Source organism: Leucopleurus acutus (genome assembly GCF_964270905.1).
Source record: "Leucopleurus acutus genome assembly, chromosome: 15".
Classification (NCBI taxonomy): domain Eukaryota; kingdom Metazoa; phylum Chordata; class Mammalia; order Artiodactyla; family Delphinidae; genus Leucopleurus; species Leucopleurus acutus.
The window spans coordinates 63,608,797-63,625,149 of record NC_139157.1 but is presented as its reverse complement, the minus strand read 5'-3'; the positions used below and the strand labels follow the sequence as shown (position 1 = coordinate 63,625,149).

At 34.1% G+C, this 16,353-nt stretch overlaps 1 protein-coding gene across 6 annotated transcripts in view; it reads right to left on the bottom strand.

Moving 5' to 3' along the window:
- The window catches only part of EPHA7 (EPH receptor A7), a gene marked incomplete at its 3' end in the record, with an annotated part of 163,884 nt that overhangs the window by 125,863 nt on the left and 21,668 nt on the right, over positions 1-16,353 (bottom strand). The gene's annotated exons all lie outside the window — the stretch shown is intronic.

Genomic DNA, 16,353 nt, shown 5'->3' with positions numbered 1-16,353 from the left:
ACTGTGAAATTCAAGGAAATGTTACATCAAGAAGCTAAAGGAATGAAAAAAGGATAAAATTCTCTTTATCCTTACAAAATTGGCACATTATTCCAAGTGAGGTAACAGGCAGAACCTCACAGCAGATTAAAAGGAATTTGAGGACAAATGTTTCATTCAGTAGGCCTTTCTATATAGCAGATAACTTTCCACCCAGTAAAGAAAAGCCTTGTCTTTTATTAACTCCATTTGAAGGTTTGTGTTACTATATAAAATCCCTCTTTTTTCACTTATTCCTGAATGTATTGGCAAGTACTGCTACATCATTCATACTTATAAAATTCAACGTGGCAGGTGGTCCTTAATTTTTCACTGTAACTATTAAAAGCTCTGCGGAAGGTGACTGCCTTGTTTCCATTTGCTTTTCATGTGTTTTGGTTAACATTAAAGCATTGCCTCCTGAACACTTTCAGAGCATCCTCTTAAATATAATGAAATCCTCTTTAGCAAAAACACATAGCCGATTTTTCTGAAAATTTTTACTGTTCTAGTCACAGGTATATTCATTTCAAAGGATCATATTTATTACTTACAAATTCATCTACTTTCAGTGCTTCATGCATAACTGTCCTTGACAACATAACTACAAATTGAGAAAATTCTAAGGTGATAACTCTTAAAAGTAAAATAAGCAATAAAACAAGTTACTATTTTAAGTTATTAGATAGTTAAATGATACATATCTTATTTTCACAAGTCGAGAACTGAACATAAATGGTGGGGAACACAGGTAAGACCTAATATAATATGCCTTTAAAAGATCATATTGTGTTTTACTACCTTCTCTGAAACAAACTAAAGATTTTTATTTTAGAAAATCCTTTTCGTTTCAAAATATGTCCTTAAAAAGTAGGACATTTCAGTCTGATTTATTTTGTAGGGCAAATAAAGCTGCTTCTTTGGGTACTGTGATTATTAACACATGTATTTAGTAATTCTAACAACTGGTTAATTAATAAATATTAGCAAATTAATTACAAATTAAATTGAATTAATCACAAATTAAAAAACTTAGAAACTTTATATCAAAGGTTGTTGGAACTAATGAGCTAATAAGTCAGGAGAAAAGATAATTACATTCTGGAATTCTGAGACAGGGTACTCTGTACCCCTTCCCCCTCCCCTCTCCCCATCCCTGTCCTTTTTCCTTATACCCTGTGACCCTCTCATCCCAATTCTTCTGCTCCATCTTTTGGAGAGATAAACTGATAGCATCTCTCCATCTGTCAACAAGCACAGCCATACTTAAGCCATCATCATCAATCAGAATTTTTCATTTCCCAGTCACTAACTCTGATATTTCCCACTTTGATCTCAGCCTTGAATCTTCTTCCTTTCCTACATTAATCCTGCTTTCTATGCCCTTCTCCTTCAAGGACCCTAGACAATCATTTCCCACTGCATTTGGAAACATTGTTCCAAACATTACTAAGAATTACACAATAAGGATTTATCTTAAAGTCAGCTTTGCACATTCGATCAATCAAATAAGTTTAGGAAACTTTGGATAGAAAAAGTCTTTAATGCCAACCTCTCAAAGCTTTTTGTCTCATATCATTAACTCTCCAGCAGAGAATAAGAACCCTTTTAACGTGGACCATCCAAGTAACTAAACAGATAAACTTTTATCCATTCTGCTAACAAGCTTACTTTGTCTTGGTTTTCTTTTCTGCACAACAGCCATTTTCTCACTTGACCATTCATTCCTTGGCTCACCTGAATTTGGTTTCTGCCCTCACAACTGTCTAGATGATGGAATGAGACGTTACTTACCCCCATATGGTTCTTCCTGAAAAGCTCTCCCACTTGGATTCAATCTAGCTTGTCTTCCCAGCTTTTGGTACTACTACCACTATTTTCACAAATATCTCTGACAAGGTCCTAGCTTATCCAAGTCATTTGCAAGAGGCTTCTAACACCGCATGCAGCCACCATCCACAGCCACATGCATTTTAAGGCAGAAGCCCAGACTACCTGGTTTTCTGACCTGACCAAGGATGAGACTTTAGCAAAACTGGGTATTGGAAAACTATTCTTTCCTGCTTTGTCCATTGTACCCAAAGTCTTTATCCAATTTTAAGAGCGTGGCCCATCATTTGATGGGAGAGCCTCATTCCCTACTGCCTTAAAGCTTTTAGGTAATTCCCATCAATTCACATACTATCTTTAGCTAAACTAAATTTACTAAGCACTTATTTTGTTCCTGGGATGTTACTCAGTAATACATATGCATTACACGATTTAGTATTAATAATAATATCAGCTATCATTCAGATTCCATGGATTCTACCATGAATCCATAATTTAAGATGAGGAAACAGATTATGTGAGATTAAGTAACATGTGCAAGTTCACAACTAGTAAGTAGTAGAGTAAGAATTTGACTCCAAAGCTCTTGCTCTTTACCAGGGAAATGTAGCATCTTAGGCAATAATATATTTTTCATAAAGAATATACAAATAAAATATTCTGGGACTTCAGGAGAGAAGAGATTCATTTTGACCATGAAAATCAGAGAGGGCTACCTGGAGGAGTTAACACTTGAGTTTTGAAGGATACACAATATATACATATTTTACGTGGATGTGGAGGAAAGGAGTATCAGGAAAGTGAAACAAGCACAATAGAAAACACTGAAACCAAAAATTGAGGACTGCATTTAGAAACTATTGACAAACGAAGTTAGTTTGACTGAAGTGAAGTGGGCTTAAACAAGACAGTAGTAAAAGATAAGCTCAAAACTCTAATGTCATGTGTCACCCTTAACATCTTGTTCCTTTTCTGAGCATTAGTTTTATTTCCTAATGTGTCCCTAACACACCCCTTCCTTCGCATTCTCAGTAACAGGGTCTTCGTTCAGAGATTTTTTTCTAGTCACTCCAAAAGCTGTTGCTTTTGGTTTCTCTCATCTCTAATCCAGTCTTCAACTTCCCTTCAAGTTATCACCACAGCACAACTTTGATTATATACCCTACTTAAAAATTTGTGATGATTTCTCCATAACTACAAACATAGTACAAATTCCTTAGTACAACATAGAAAGCCCTCACCAAGACTCAATCCAACTTATCTTCTATTTTCCTAGCTTTATCACTATAATCCTTTACACACACACCCCAGCTATCTGATCAACAAATATGACCTGCAATTTCATACATGCCCCACCTTTGTTCATCATGTTCACGGCTCCTGGAAGTGCCTTTATATGATTTCACATCTGTCTATTAAAACTCAATCCAAACGTAAAATAGATAGCTAGTGGGAAGCAGCCGCATGGCACCGGGAGATCAGCTCGGTGCTTTGTGACCACCTGGAGGGGTGGGATAGGGAGGGTGGGAGGGAGGGAGACGCAAGAGGGAAGAGATATGGGAACATATGTATATGTATAACTGATTCACTTTGTTATAAAGCAGAAACTAACACACCATTGTAAAGCAATTATACTCCAATAAAGATGTAAATAAATAAATAAAGTTTCTGTGCATATTCATGATGAAAAAAAAATCTCAATGTACATACCATCTCCTGAAAGCTTTTATTTTAATAAAGTTGAAATTTATTTTCTCACTTAATTAGAATTTATATATAATTTACCATTTTCTGACTTATATTGTAACTAGTTATTTAAACCTTCATACTTTGATGAAAATAGAAAGTTTACCTATGGTACACAGAATAGATACTCAGTATAGATTTTTGTTTGTTTGTTTTTCTGGCTTGCTTTTTCAACTAATGGATGGGGAGATAATTTGGGAGGAAACTGTCAGCAGGGACGAAAATTTTCCTGATGTAAGTCTTAGGCTGGGCAACAGCTGCTGTGATGGGAAAACACAAGCTGTGGGCAGCCTTTTCCACCTACTCTACAAATCAAGTTTCCTGGTGCTGCAGAAGCTTCTAAGATTGGGATCCTGACATGATATCTATCTCCTAAACATCTGAGTGGAGAAGGCTGATCTACCAAAAAATATATAGGACTATGCGGAGCTAGAGGCCACAAGTTTATATATCTTTAAAAAAAACTCTTATAAATTATACTCTATCATATGATTCCCAGATAATTTATCTCCCTAAAATATTTTCTGTAGTCTAATATGAAAATTAGTGAGGCGTCCTTAAAATAGACCTACTGAATGGCATGAAAATTAAAAACTGTATTTTTCGTTTGAACTAAGAAACCCAGAAATTTTGGATATGATATCAGACAACCAAAAATTAGTTGCGGGCTTTCCTGGTGCACAGTGGTTGAGAGTTGGCCTGCCGATGCAGGGGACACGGTTTCGTGCCCTGCCGGGAAGATCCCACATGCCGTGGAGCGGCTGGGCCCGTAAGCCATGGCCACTGAGCCTGCACGTCCGGAGCCTGTGCTCCGCGATGAGAGAGGCCACAACAGTGAGAGGCAAAAAAATTAGTTGCAGTACAAATACAAATGTATGTGTAATATGCAGAATATGGCAAGATTCAACTTACTATTGAAAATGATTGCTACAGTGTATTTACTTCCTTTCAGTAGTTAAGTTTATAATTAATTTGGTTTCCTTTTTGGAATTAATATGCAGTTATATATCAATTTCTTCCTTACACAAAAAGACACATTTACTTTTGGGGAATTAATACATAAAACCTACTAGAACTCATGTTACCCATTTGCACCTTATTCTATAAGTGATAGTTAATGCCACAAAACAATGCAATTGACTGTAAATGTATAATAGCTTATTAGTAACAGCTACAGCTCAAGAACTAGTAATCTATAAGAGTAAAATATACGTGTGTACTGTGTATATATATATATATATGTGTGTGTGTGTGTATGTGTATATATATACACAGATATATACATGTGAGAGAGAGAGATAGGGAGGCAGAGATAGTTTTATGTATTTTATATATACAGTGTGCTTAAATAATTTACTGTGTCATCCAGTAATCAGAAAGGAATCATAAAACTTAAACACTTCATAACTTTTTAAACCCCCAAAAGTCTGTTTTCCTTCTACATTTAATGGTGGTGCATTTACTAAATTGGTCTAGATTGTATTTTTTAATACTAAAATATTTCTGAAAATAAGGGATCCCATATTTATTAACTAGAATGATGTCCCATATTTTTAAACAACAATCAAAGAATGTATTTGCACCGCACATGTTAATGACAGTGAAAAACAAGGCAAGGATGGGTTAATTTTGTCATGCTTTACTTCCTTGCTCCTTTTTTCTTTGTAAAATTACAGATGGACAGATTACATAGATAGATTGATACATGCATACATATATAAGTATATGTACACATATATTCATATACACACACACATACATATATACATACATAGTAACACATGATCAGTGCAGGAAACGTAAAGAACATAGAATAATCCAAAGAAAACCAAATATAACCTATATCTCCACTGGCCGCAGACGATCCATGTTAGCAACTTCGCGTATATTTTTCCAGTTTCTCCTAACAATGATGTCACACTACTCTGCTCACTGCTCTTTTACTTAACCTAATACTGTGAACACTTTCCCATATAAACATTATAATTCAATGACATGATTTGAGACTCTATATGATATCTCAACTTGGGGATATTTCATAATAGCCTGGGTCTCCTATTCTTGGACATTTAGGTTGGTATTTCCTTTTCAAGAGTCAAAGGTCTTTTTCTTGCTTTGGAGGAGAATCCCTATTATCAACATAATTCTTATCACCAAAATTACTTGTTGGCACAACTGAATATTGGATATGATATGTAATCTTTGTGTCCTGCAATACAGAAATTAACTAAATAACTTCCTTTATATGTTTAAGCCTTCAGGTAGGGTGCTAGTTGTGACGAATATAAGGAAATGCCATTATTCTGTAGTAACCTATAATCTAATGGGGAGCATACAATAAAGGTGATGCACATTGAAAGCCTGCCTGACCAGTGTGGCTATGGATTTGTGAGGAAGGGGGCAGGGAGGAGAGTGGAGAATGATAAGATTAGAAAAGACTTCCAAAAAGAGATGGCAGTCTAGGCAGAAAATTACAATATATGAAAATCAGAAGGAGAAATTCAATATTTAGGATACCTCAAATTATTCAGTATAGATGAGCAATGGGCAAAAAGATATGCAGAGGCAAGTTAAAAGGATTTTGAATAGGATGTTAAAGAATAACTTGGAAACTACGTGAGGCAATTATACCTTTTGAAGGAAGTTGTGGCATGACTGAATTTGTATTTAAAAAAAATGACTCCGGAGGATAAGTAGAAAAATACTGACGGGGAGTAAGACCAAATGCAAACGAATAAATTAAGAGGCTACTGATATTCTCTAAGGTAGCTATGGAAAGGACTTAAACTAAGATAGTGGCATTAAGATAGGGAAAAATCGATTGGCTAGATCAGAGAGATTTTATGGCGGTAGAATCAATAAGACTTCTGGATCATTCCCAGGCCCATTTACCAAAATAGAAACACAGACAGAAATTCTTAGAATAACAACAGTTGTGGCTAAACATGTATGGATTGCTTACCATGTGTTAGTGTGCTAAATGTTTACAAGCGTCACCTCATTTTTATGCACATTTATTGTCCACTTTCCTTGTGTAAGCGTTTTATGTATATTAGATCATTTGGTCCACACACAATCTCTTGAAATAACATAGTGTTAGTATTTCCCGCTCTGAATGTAGGAGACCAAGGTCTTAAGAGATTAACTAGCCTGCCCATTCATACAGCTAGCTGGTGTTGGTTTCTGGACTGGCACCTCTATGTATCTTTAGTCTAGAAGAGATATTTTGAAGCCATTATTTAATTACTTTAATAGGGTTATGCTGCCATTCTGAAAGATGTCTCAAAAAGTCTCTGAAAATGAAATACTTATTCACTCAGTTACAAAGGATGCACAACAATAAACATGCATTAAACTCCTCTTCAGAGGGAAAACATGTAAAAAAATAATAGAACAAAGGCTGGAAGATGTGGGTTAGAATATCAGTCTGAAAAATTATGAACTGACATTAAAGTGAATACTATTAATATTCAATTTCTTTCTTCATTAAATAGAAATCATTCTTCTTTAAGTAAAAACTCACTTTAAACAAGTATTATTTTATTAGATTCTATGAGTCCATAGCACTATTCAAAAAATAAAATTGGGGCCAGAGAAGGAACAACTCTTTCTTATGGAATAAAACAAACGACCAAATGTAAAAGAAATAAGAAAATTAGAAAACTGACATTTTGCAACTACCAATGTAATAAATGGTTCCACTTGCCATTATCAATGGATGATAAAACACTGGGTGAAAGATTGTCAAGGAATTAGAAAATTATAGTGTCTCCAAGTATTACTGCATAGATGGCTGATTAATTATGAAAGGAAAACAGGCTACTACAATAGAAGGATATGGTCTACATAACCTGAACCAAGTCATCAAACAGCATCACAAATAAGGGGACAATGTGACATGATGTGATGCAATGGAAAATAAACCAAAACAACTATATTGTATCCTTATCAAAAAATTTAACTTGAATCTAACAATGAGGAGATAGCCAGGCAAGTACAGAATGTGGCATTATTCTAAAGGTAACGGGTCTGGAGTCTTAAAAAAAACTGTCAGTAAAATGAAAAACAAAAAAGTGTTGAGGGAAAGTTCCAGATTAAAGAGAAAAAAAAAGAAATATGACAACCAAACATATATGGGACCCTTAATTGAATCACGGATTTAAAAAAATTAAGGTATAAAGAACAGTTTGAGGCAACTGGGAAATTGGCACATGTACTATTTACCAGATAAACTTTTAAATAAATGTTAAATTTGGGGGGTTTGAAATGTAGCATTATGTAGCAGAATGTCTTTGTTTTGGAGAAATATGTTAAAGTATGTTAACTTCTTATACTTAGAAGTTAAGTATAATGATGACAGCAACTTATTTTCAAATGGTTCAGACCCCAAAAGAACTCACACACACACACACACACACACACACTCAGATAGGGGTGGGGAGGGGAAAACAAATATAAATGTGGCAGTATTTTAAAAATTGGAGAGATTGAAAACCATTAGGGTGTACATCATACTATTCTTTCTTTTACCATTGGTTAGGCATTTTCAAAAGAAAAATATTATGAGGTAGAAATTAAAGAGATAAATATTCACTGCTGGATTGTTAACATTATTAATTTTGAGTGTTTTTGGCAATCTATAAACTCATGTAAGTTTATCTCTGCCTAACAAATTTATCAGTTATCTATAAACAGAAAGCACTCAAGAAATTGAGTTATTTGTAGTGAGGTGGATGGACCTAGAACCTGTCATACAGAGTGAAGTAAGGCAGAAAGAGAAAAACAAATACCATATGCTAACACACATATATATATGGAATCTAAAAAATAAATGGTTCTGAAGCACCTAGGGGCAGGACAGGAATAAAGACGCACATGTAGAGAATGGACTTGAGGACACGGGGAAGAGGAAGGGTAAACTGGGACGAAGTGAGAGAGTGGCATGGACATATATACACTACCAAATGTAAAATAGATAGCTAATGGGAAGCAGCTGCATAGCACAGGGAGATCAGCTCGGTGCTTTGTGACCACCTAGAGGGGTGGGATAGGGAGGGTGGGAGGGAGAAGCAAGAAGGAGGGGATATGGGGATATAGATATAGATATAGATATATAGATATATAGATATATATATATACATACAGCTGATTCACTCTGTTATAAAGCAGAAACTAACAAAACATTGTAAAGCAATTATACTCCAATAAAGATGTAAAAAAAATTAAAAATGAAGAAAAATAAATAAAAAATGAAAACAAAAGAAATACTTGTTGAACTAAACTGAATTGGTTTTATATTCCAAACATCTTTCCTCAGCCGTCCTTTTAGTACTGAATTCCTGTTAATGCCAATATTTTTCTTTTGTTTGATCTTCTACTCTCCAGGCAGCACTGAAGAATCTCTAATCCTCCTTATATTCCTGTCAGTTTCATTCTCCTCAATAAAATTAAATTTTAGCAATAATTTAAGTTGTCAACACATATTTAAATCTAGTCTACTAGTACTTGTAGCCTTACTATGAGTATATTCTAATGAAAGCAATCCGTCTGGAATTTTATGCTACATACTAGCCCTCCAGAGGTTCAAACAGATGCCAAAACATGCACCTCTACCTTGAGAGCAAGAAAGGTCATTATAGGTGTAAAAATGTGAATGGAAACTTCAGCATCATCTTCACTTGCTAAGCTACAAACATACCACTGTCCAAGAGATAAACAAAAACAGACAACTGATAATAGAGAAAAAAAAAACAACTAGAAAACATTTCAGAATATTCAAGTGGTGCAAAATAATTATATAGTGTTACCAAGAAGAAAATATAGCACCTTGACTGCCTCATGTCAACGTTTATGTCTTGGTTGAACAAGTCAGAGGAGGGCCTAAGGGAATTAGCATGAATAGGGAAAAACTCAAGGAATAATTTCTCAGTCACAAAGGAAAAGATGTAGATGAGAAGGGATTTACTGCAAACCCTGTTGACCTGGGAAACCTATCTATATATTTATGAATATATTTATGTCATTATAAACTACCCATATTATATTTATGATTATAAATAAATAACAGAAGGAAAGGAAGAAGGATGGGTGGAAGAAATGAAGACAATGGCTAGTTATTTAGTTAACTAGCTAAAAGATAAGGACAATGGAATAAAATAATCTACTTTTCTAACCTATTACTTCCTCATTAAACTTCCAGCTACTTAAAAACAGAATTAAAGATTAAACCCTTCATGGTTTAGGAGACAGAAAATCTAAGACAAAAAAATCTAAGAACTGAATTGTAGTTGGATTTCACTCATTATAATGTTTATACTTTGGAGCATTATCAGTCAGCATTAGACACAATTTTCTTAAATATAAAATGGCACAATCTAAAATTTTTTAAAAATGCACATGTTACAATCTAAATTTCTATAAATTATATAGGAGTCTCCCACTCTACAGAAGAAAGCAATTTTTACACTCAATTCCTTCCATCTCAGGATTCTCTTACAACTGTCAAAAAAAAAAAAAAAAAAAAAGCCACAGCTATGCTGACAAAGCAGTGCAAAGTCCAATCTACACATAACTTCAGAGACCTGCAGGTATAGAGAGTGAAAATCACCCACTTTTCCTGACAGCAAACATAGGTCAAGCTTCTCCAGAAATCCTTGACCCCTATAGCACAATAAGAATCAGAAGAAAAATCAACCATGCCCTCAAAGGGATAGTTACCTCTTCCGCTGCTGTGTGTGCTTTTGCCCGGCTGCCTCAATAAGAAAAGATGGGAAATATGAGACCCGGTATTGGAACTCCCTGTTTATTTTTCCCTCCAGTTTGACACAAAGGAAAAAACAACTTCCATAGCTCTCAGAGATGTCACTATTCACGTGATGAGTCTCCAACTGATTATACTACAAATAACCCGTCCCATTTTTTTCCTTCACTTTTTAAACAGGAAGAATAAACAAACAGCATTTAAAATTGAATACTATCCATTTACCTGATTTCTCCATAAATTGTTCCTTGAAGATAAAACAAGAAACATTTAATATATATTAACACATCATATAAAATTAATATCATGGAAAAGACTGACTTTGGGGGAGGGGGGATTTTGAATCCAGAGTAATTTCTTTCTTATTGAAAAACATAAGCATGCCAAGCCTGTCCTTTACATAGTAAAGCACCATTTATTATTTTAAAACAATAGACATAATGCCTATTTATTTATATATATATATATATATATTTCCCAGGTGAGGTCCTAAAGCATAAAATGTAAAAGTAGGAACTAATTTACTTGAAATATATTTCAATTTTTCCTTGAAAATAAATAGAAACAAAAATTTTATTGGGAATTATTGTTTAACATTTAAGCAAACATACTTATTTAAATAAATTACAGCAACCCTTACTTTAGAGAAAATCATGAAATTAATACTAGTTGGATAAAATATCTCATTTCATTTAATAATCATATATGGCAATAAATATAATCAACTCTGGAAAAGGTTGCCTTGATTCTACAGTTTGAGTGAATGTAAAGATCTTTGAAACTCATTTTAAGACCTGCTCTAGCAAATTATACATCATACTGAAGTAGTGTGATTTTTTTTAGGCATCTTTAATAACCCTCTATGGCATCTTTTCTCAAACCACAGCGCTCAACTATTACAGCTTTCTGACAGGAAACCAGGGATCCCAATTATTTCAGGCATTGTTTGGATCCCAAAAATCTGAAATACAAATCAGTATTGTATGTTAATATGCTACCTAGTATAATGCTGAGTGATGCAGCTCCATCAATGACTGTTAAGTTAGTACAGGAAAGATGTTTAGTACCTTCTTTGTCTCAGTTTCCAATTCAAACAATGCCTCTTAGAAGCAGCCATGCAGTTCTGTGAGATGACACTGCGAGTTCAAATGCTTCAACAAGGAAGCATTCTGGAAAGTTACCAGAAGTCTTTATGATACCATAATACACTGATACGCGTATAAAAAACCCTCTACTGGGCTAGCAGGATGGAACTGAATTGAACTTTGTAAACTCTCAGGGCAAAGGGGCTGAGACTTACTTTGCAGCACGAAATGACACTTTGGTTTCTAAACTTCAGTGTTACTAATCCAATCTGACTTCTACAGATCATAAAGTACAATTGGCCTTTTCAACGTAGATTCGAACACCTGGCTAAATCCATTAAACAGCGATTCCGTGAAGCAAAATGTACTGGCTCTTAACAAGTTCGCCCTTGCTTTCTTCTATTATGAAAATTCTTTGAAGGACATTTCTGAAGAAATCAAGAAAATCTATAACAAACTAATGTAGAAAGTTTAAGCAAAATTATATTTGTACTCCAGAGAGCTTTTCACAAATTTTTATAGATTGCTTCCGACAAACATATCCAGAATAGGAGGCTCCTGTCATTTCTGGAGTAAGTGTGTATGTATTTACAGCCCCTGGATTTATCTTAAAGACCCTTTGTACAAACACATGCAATTCAAAATATATGAAAATCAGCTCAGTTTAGCCCACTCCCTAACCCTAACTTTAACCCCTAACCCACCCCCAACCCCCCAACACAGCTAACAACAAAACTTATGAAGCTACTCTTTGTCAGAGCACTGCTTTGAAAATAATTGTCACTGACCAAATTTACCATCTATATGTGCAGCTATCACATATCATTCATAAACAAGCTACAACTCTAACACTTGTGTTTTATATGTACATCATTGTTGAATCCTGCAGAAAATAAACAACTGATTGCAGAGAAAGAGTTGTCCTAACTCAGTGAAGTTACTCTCAACACGGGTATTTTCTCTTTGGTCTTTCATTTTACTTACAAGGGTGCTTAGATTCAGATAAATATGGGGAAAAAGAAATAAGAATTGACTAAACACATGTTTAGTGTCTTTGCGTGATTAGATTCAGGAACACCGCCAGGAGGAAACTTTGTGTATGATGTCATCTGATTTTAGTTACTTGTCAAAAAAGAAGAAAAAAATACCTTACTGATCAGATGCTATCTTTTTAAGCTTGGTAGAACAAAAAACATGTCCACTCCTTTAATAAGTACAAATAAACAAGACTGACGAGGTGAACAAAAATCAATACACAGATCCCAGATATTTTACAACTGTTTATTTTCAGTTCGAACATGATTGAAGTCAATTAGATGCAGATCTGTCCTGGTGATTCTCATGAAATCCATGTCAGATAAATCACCTTCCATGGAACTCTGAAAATTCAACACCATGCTTTAACTCATCTTTCCCTTAAATCTTTGAATTCCGCACATTCTTTAAAACTGTTTTATATTTAACACAGCTATTTTTTCAGTTTTTTAGTGGTATTGTTTTATTTACAAAGCACACTGCCTACATAATATTGTTGATGTAATGGATATTTATGAGCACTGGTACATTTTAGCCCTCACTTTTGTGAGAATTTTTTTTAAGTACCATGAAAAATCTTTCAGAATGAGAAGTGCACAAAATGCAATTTAAATATAATCCTCAGTAAGCATAATATAAGAACGTCTTGAGTTATAGACTAAGAAAGACTATTAGGTTGTAACAAATATTGCTAACTCGAAAGAAAAGAGGTTTTAGACAATGCTTTAGAAATGATAAACAAAGTATACCCATTTTGTCTTGCTGTACTATAATGAGACCAGTCCATTTTTTACAATCATGAAGACATATATTCTACTTCATCATGTTTTGAATGTGAACGAGTAACTCAGAATTCTCTTTGAAATTTTATCTTTTATTAGTGAAAACTGAGTCTTCTCTTTCTGTGACTAGGTACTGTATCAGAAACTAAAGTAAGCCAAATAAGAGTTTGTTCTGCAGCACAGTGAATATCTGCACGTAAAATTTCATGACATGTAAGTGAAAATAATACAAAGGTAAATCAGTGTCAAAATGGCAAATCTGTGGCTACTGTGAAAATCAACTAAAAATACGGAGTGGTTATGGGATATACATTTGTTTACTTGACCAACAAGCACACACACACACACACACTCTGTCCATCATTCACTTTTTGAAGTGTCAGATAACATTATTTCTTAAGTGACACACAGGGCTTCATTTGCTATGCATAGGGTCAGTGAATATTAGCTTCATTTACACTTGGCTGAGAATTGGTTGATGTCAACAGTAGAGGCTTAGTTCCTGCACTGAACAGGGTTAGAATCTGACAGAAAGCTGCCACTGAAGAAGATGGATGATCTTCCTTGCTGACCTTGCTCCCCTAAAGTGTCATAGTTTGGGTCTCTTTCTAGCTCTACAACAAAAGACCCTCTCTGAGCTTCCCAGTAGCCTTCAGTTTTATTGGTGATAACAGGTCCAGACATTCTCATTGATTAGATTCTCTACCTTTTAAGCACAAGAGCTTGCCCTTTTTGGCTAGCTAAACCTTGGCACAGATGTCTTTTTTTTGTAATTGCATCTCTGCTGTCTATTGGAAAGGATGCAGTCAGACAGGCAAACTTCATGTCAGCACAGAAAGTGCTGAACTATTTATCTCTGTTTCCCAAAGCCATTTTAATGTAAGTGATATGGCGTTTGTCTGAAGAAATTAACCCTTAGATAATCTCATAGTATACTTCTAAATGGAAAATCAAAATCTTCTGTCATTTTGATGACTAACTAGTATGCAATATATGTTACACAGAACTATTCAGTGGGTAGGAAAAAAGGGCTTCCCAGTCATTTTATATAAGCAGTTATTGACAACCATATTTTAGAACAAATGTACCTGAAAATATTCTACATAATTTTCAGAAATCTATTTTGCCTTCTACCAGTGGATGACACTGTGAAATATGTCCTTCCCTGACTAAAAAACACATTAAAATATTTGATACCTAACGAAGATGCTATACGATGTAATAAATTACATGTTTCTTTGAGATCCTGCCTGTGAGCTATTTTAACATGTTGGAGATTTGTTATTGATATTTGAATAATTTGAAAGAAATTACCTTACCTCAAATTCAAATGTTCAAAACATATATGATAAATGATGAAAAGTTCTTACAAGCGGATTTACATGCAACACATTTTATGAAAAATAACTGTTTTGAGTATGTATGGATTTATAGCTCAGAGGCTCTAAAATATTATTATACATAACTGTCAACATTATTCCATGCAAAATATAATTTAACATATTTGCATATCTGGAATTGTACAGTTAGCTAATAAATATATGTATATATAAAATATACCAATCTCAGTACTAAAAGAGAAAACTTAGAATAAAAGAAAATTTCACAACAATGAAGATAAGGATGGACCAATTCAAACTCAAGTTAACCCTTCTGTGAAATTGCAGACAAAATATAATATGATCATTTTCCCATACTTTGAAATAAAAACTATTAATTCTGCATATTATTTTTTAGTGTTAGTGCTTTCACTCAAGTTGAGAAAATATACTTAAAAATAACCATCAATTAAAATCTCTGCAGCCAAACATTTTGTTCTAAATATATTATTAACAACTATCACTATAGGAAGTATACCTATTAGGGTGAGGAATCGCTTTTAAAATGTATAAGCTGACAGGTATTCAAGGGGAAATTCAAGAACACAATTCCCTTTTATTTTTAATATCATATACATGGTACATCGATGACTCTAAACTTTTATTGTCTTAAGTAAATAGTATCTCCTCCCCCAAATTCCAGTAATTTCAGGTATGCATATGCAAAGCAACTATCAATTTTTATTTATTGATTTCTCTTTCTATAAGACAGACTGAACAAAATCAAAATTATTCCTCCAAGATGTGAGCCAGAAGCACCAGGAACCTGAATTATTTTTAAAATCAAATCAGTTATTACTCTTATTTTATAATGATGGTGCTAAAGATCTAAAATTAATTTTAAAAATCAAATGAGCTCTGGATACTAGGCAATGTCTTTTTTAAAAATAAATAAAAATACTAACAGGATTCCTCATGCCCAGGCTGGGTTTTATGTTGAACTGACTTAAACAGTCTGTCTATGCAGATTCTCAGGACCATGTCCATCAATCAATGTCAGCATTCTATCAGACTCCACTCTGACAGCAAGTGATAGTCAGTTATCTGTTGACATTAATGAATAATAAATAACCATGCCCTTTCGATTTAAGTGAATAAAATGTATACTGTTTTCAGTGTAGATTAGCCTATATGCAAAAGCAGACTTGGTTTTTGCATCTCATATATTAGGAATTGGTTAAAAAAAAAAGTGGCTGCAATAAAAGATGTGCTAAATGTGATCTCTGGTATACATTACTGTTTTGCTTTTCGACAAATCAACCCTGTCTCAGCTTGTATCATATGAGCTTAAATGAGCTGTATTCACAGGCTCCTGAATATTTATGCTGTCTTTTACAGACCTAACACGTAGTTTGTTGTCTCCACAATAGAGTATTATAGGACAGAAAATCCTTAAAAAACCAAAGATCAGAAGAAGTTGTGTCAGTATCCTAACCTTGCTCCTCTTTTGTTATTCACCCTTAATCTGCCTTCCTGGCAGGAAAAACTATTTAAATTATTACTACACATTCTGTTGTTAAGTCTCCATCTCTCTCTCTCAGATTTAAACATATCATAACAGAAACTGTTACAGCTTTTTGAAAAAAATAAGGATTGAGAACTTGTAAGTGATTAGGCATTCATATACACATCTTGACTGAGTTCCTTTTTGGTACTGTCAGTGGTAATTCTAGAATTAGATACTCACAGTCTAAATATTACAAGAGGGGCTATAACCT